Consider the following 4,163-nt stretch of genomic DNA (forward strand, 5'->3'; position numbering starts at 1 on the left):
CACCCACTCACTCACTCACTCACCCACCCACCCACCCACCCACTCACCCACCCACCCACTCACCCACCCACTCACTCACCCACCCACTCACCCACCCACCCACCGACCCACTCACCCACCCACTCACTCACCCACCCACCTACTCACCCACCCACCCACTCACCCACCCACTCACCCACTCACTCAGGGGGTGGATCAGGGGGCGGACCACGGCGTGGAGCAAAAGGTGGAGCAAGGGGTGGATCAGGGGGTGACTCACAACTCCTCGAAGGCTTCGTGTCCCTCCTTCTCAAGCTGCTCGCAGATTTTGTTGCTTTTCTTCTGCTCATGTTCAATCTTCACGGAGATGGCCGCCTTCTGCAATGTGAGATGGTGAGTGAGTGGGTGGGTGAGTGAGTGGGTGAGTGGGTGGGTGAGTGGGTGGGTGGGTGAGTGGGTGAGTGAGTGGGTGGGTGGGTGGGTGGGTGAGTGAGTGAGTGAGTGGGTGGGTGAGTGGGTGGGTGAGTGAGTGGGTGGGTGAGTGGGTGGGTGGGTGGGTGGGTGAGTGGGTGGGTGAGTGAGTGAGTGAGTGGGTGGGTGAGTGGGTGGGTGAGTGGGTGGGTGAGTGAGTGGGTGGGTGAGTGGGTGGGTGGGTGAGTGGGTGGGTGAGTGAGTGGGTGAGTGAGTGGGTGAGTGGGTGAGTGGGTGGGTGGGTGAGTGGGTGGGTGGGTGGGTGAGTGAGTGGGTGAGTGAGTGGGTGGGTGAGTGGGTGAGTGAGTGGGTGGGTGGGTGAGTGGGTGGGTGGGTGGGTGAGTGGGTGGGTGGGTGAGTGGGTGAGTGGGTGGGTGGGTGGGTGGGTGAGTGAGTGGGTGAGTGGGTGGGTGAGTGGGTTAGTGGGTGAGTGAGTGGGTGGGTGAGTGGGTGGGTGGGTGAGTGGGTGAGTGGGTGAGTGAGTGGGTGAGTGGGTGGGTGAGTGGGTGGGTGGGTGGGTGGGTGAGTGAGTGGGTGAGTGGGTGGGTGAGTGGGTGGGTGGGTGAGTGGGTGAGTGAGTGGGTGGGTGGGTGGGTGGGTGAGTGAGTGAGTGAGTGGGTGGGTGAGTGGGTGGGTGAGTGAGTGGGTGGGTGAGTGGGTGGGTGGGTGGGTGGGTGGGTGAGTGGGTGGGTGAGTGAGTGAGTGAGTGGGTGGGTGAGTGGGTGGGTGAGTGGGTGGGTGAGTGAGTGGGTGGGTGAGTGGGTGGTTGGGTGAGTGGGTGGTGAGTGAGTGGGTGAGTGAGTGGGTGAGTGGGTGAGTGGGTGGGTGGGTGAGTGGGTGGGTGGGTGGGTGAGTGAGTGGGTGAGTGAGTGGGTGGGTGAGTGGGTGAGTGAGTGGGTGGGTGGGTGAGTGGGTGGGTGGGTGGGTGAGTGGGTGGGTGGGTGAGTGGGTGAGTGGGTGGGTGGGTGGGTGGGTGAGTGAGTGGGTGAGTGGGTGGGTGAGTGGGTTAGTGGGTGAGTGAGTGGGTGGGTGAGTGGGTGGGTGGGTGAGTGGGTGAGTGGGTGAGTGAGTGGGTGAGTGGGTGGGTGAGTGGGTGGGTGGGTGAGTGGTGGGTGAGTGGGTGAGTGAGTGGGTGAGTGGGTGGTGAGTGGGTGGGTGGGTGAGTGAGTGGGTGGGTGAGTGAGTGGGTGGGTGGTGAGTGGGTGGGTGGGTGGGTGAGTGGCTGGGTGAGTGAGTGGGTGGGTGGGTGAGTGGGTGAGTGAGTGGGTGAGTGGGTGAGTGGGTGAGTGAGTGGGTGAGTGAGTGGGTGAGTGGGTGAGTGGGTGGGTGGGTGGGTGAGTGGGTAAGTGAGATGGTGGGTGTGTGGGTGAGTGAGTGGGTGAGTGAGTGGGTGAGTGGGTGGGTGGGTGAGTGAGTGAGTGGTTGAGTGAGTGGGTGAGTGGGTGAGTGGGTGAGTGGGTGGGTGGGTGAGAGTGAGTGAGTGAGTGGTGAGTGAGTGGGTGAGTGGGTGAGTGAGTGAGTGAGTGAGTGGAGTGAGTGAGTGGTGGGTGAGTGAGTGGGTGAGTGAGTGGGTGAGTGAGTGGGTGAGTGAGTGGTGAGTGAATGAGTGGGTGAGTGAGTGAGTGAGTGTCTGGGTGAGTGGTGTGAGTGGTGGGTGGGTGAGTGGGTGAGTGTCTGGTGAGTGAGTGACTGGGTGAGTGGGATAGTGTCTGGGTGAGTGTCTGGGTGAGTGAGTGAGTGAGTGAGTGAGTGGGTGAGTGAGTGAGTGGGTGAGTGTCTGGGTGAGTGGGTGAGTGGGTGGGTGAGTGGGTGAGTGACTGGGTGAGTCCTCACCTTGCTAACTAGGCAGTCATGTTCCTCTGAGTGGTTCCCCGCGCAGCAATCCTTCACTCCGCTCGCCCACTCCGTGTCTGGGTGAGTGTCTGGGTGAGTGAGTGAGTGGGTGAGTGTCTGGGTGAGTGAGTGAGTGGGTGAGTAGGTGAGTGAGTGGGTGAGTGGGTGAGTGGGTGAGTGAGTGGGTGAGTGAGTGGGTGAGTGAGTGGGTGAGTGAGTGAGTGGGTGAGTGGGTGAGTGAGTGGGTGGGTGAGTGGGTGAGTGAGTGGGTGAGTGAGTGGGTGAGTGAGTGAGTGGGTGAGTGGGTGAGTGAGTGGGTGAGTGTCTGGGTGAGTGGGTGAGTGAGTGAGTGAGTGAGTGGGTGAGTGAGTGAGTGGGTGAGTGGGTGAGTGAGTGGGTGAGTGTCTGGGTGAGTGGGTGAGTGAGTGAGTGGGTGAGTGAGTGAGTGGGTGAGTGAGTGAGTGAGTGGGTGAGTGACTGGGTGAGTCCTCACCTTGCTAACTAGGCAGTCATGTTCCTCTGAGTGGTTCCCGGCGCAGCAATCCTTCACTCCGCTCGCCCACTCCGTGATGATTTTCTTCGCTTCTCCGACGGAAGCATCGGTGTGTCTCCTGCCAAACTCGTAAAGCATCCTGCAAGAGCAGCATCATCATCATCATCAGTAGTATCATCATCATCATCAGTAGTAGTATCATCATCATCATCAGTAGTAGTATCATCATCATCATCAGTAGTAGTATCATCATCATCATCATCAGTAGTATCATCATCATCATCAGTAGTAGTATCATCATCATCATCAGTAGTATCATCATCATCATCAGTAGTAGTAGTAGTATCATCATCATCATCAGTAGTATCATCATCATCAGTAGTAGTAGTATCATCATCATCATCAGTAGTAGTATCATCATCATCAGTAGTAGTATCATCATCATCATCAGTAGTATCATCATCATCATCAGTAGTAGTAGTAGTATCATCATCATCATCAGTAGTATCATCATCATCAGTAGTAGTAGTATCATCATCATCATCATCAGTAGTATCATCATCATCAGTAGTAGTATCATCAGCATCATCATCAGTAGTAGTAGTAGTATCATCATCATCAGTAGTAGTAGTATCATCATCAGTAGTAGTATCATCATCATCATCAGTAGTAGTATCATCATCATCATCATCAGTAGTATCATCATCATCAGTAGTATCATCATCATCATCAGCAGTAGTAGTATCATCATCATCATCATCAGTAGTATCATCATCATCATCAGTAGTATCAGCATCATCATCATCAGCAGTATCAGCATCATCATCAGTAGTATCATCATCATCATCAGTAGTAGTATTATCATCATCATCATCAGTAGTATCATCATCATCAGTAGTAGTAGTAGTATCATCAGCATCATCATCAGTAGTAGTAGTAGTATCATCATCATCATCAGTAGTAGTATCATCATCAGCACCACCTCCAACCCCCACCCCCACCACCCCCCCCCACCCCCCCCACCACCCCCCCCACCACCATCACCACAACCACCACCACCCCCCACCACCCCCCCACCCCACCCCCCACCACCACCACCACCCCCATCCTCACCTGCCCAGCAACTCTTGGGGTGCATCAGCGCTCATCTGACAAACTTTGTGTCCGTCGAATCGTGCCAGGGCCTCGTCCAAGATTGCTTTTCCCCTCGGAATGGTCTCCATGCATTTGGCCCGAGCAGAGCCGGAGGTTTGGCAGCATTTTGCCAAAGCAGGAACGCGAGAGATGGCTTCCAGATCGTGACACATTTCATCATGGATAAGGTGTCTCTGTTGGGGAGAGGTGGGTGGGTGGGTGGGTGAGTGAGTGGGTGGGTGAGTGGGTGGGT

At 56.1% G+C, this 4,163-nt stretch overlaps 1 long non-coding RNA gene across 1 annotated transcript; it reads right to left on the minus strand.

The window, feature by feature from the left end:
- Nucleotides 1-264: 264 nt before the first annotated feature.
- On the minus strand, nucleotides 265-4,086 carry LOC144955444 (uncharacterized). The gene is made up of 3 exons (XR_013641673.1): nucleotides 3,890-4,086; nucleotides 2,777-2,915; nucleotides 265-357 (listed from the first exon to the last, which is right to left on the minus strand). It is a non-coding gene; the product is annotated as an uncharacterized LOC144955444 (long non-coding RNA).
- Between the last annotated feature and the right edge of the window lie 77 nt (nucleotides 4,087-4,163).

Source organism: Lampetra fluviatilis, unplaced genomic scaffold (genome assembly GCF_964198595.1).
Source record: "Lampetra fluviatilis unplaced genomic scaffold, kcLamFluv1.1 SCAFFOLD_816, whole genome shotgun sequence".
NCBI classification, from domain to species: Eukaryota; Metazoa; Chordata; class Hyperoartia; order Petromyzontiformes; family Petromyzontidae; genus Lampetra; species Lampetra fluviatilis.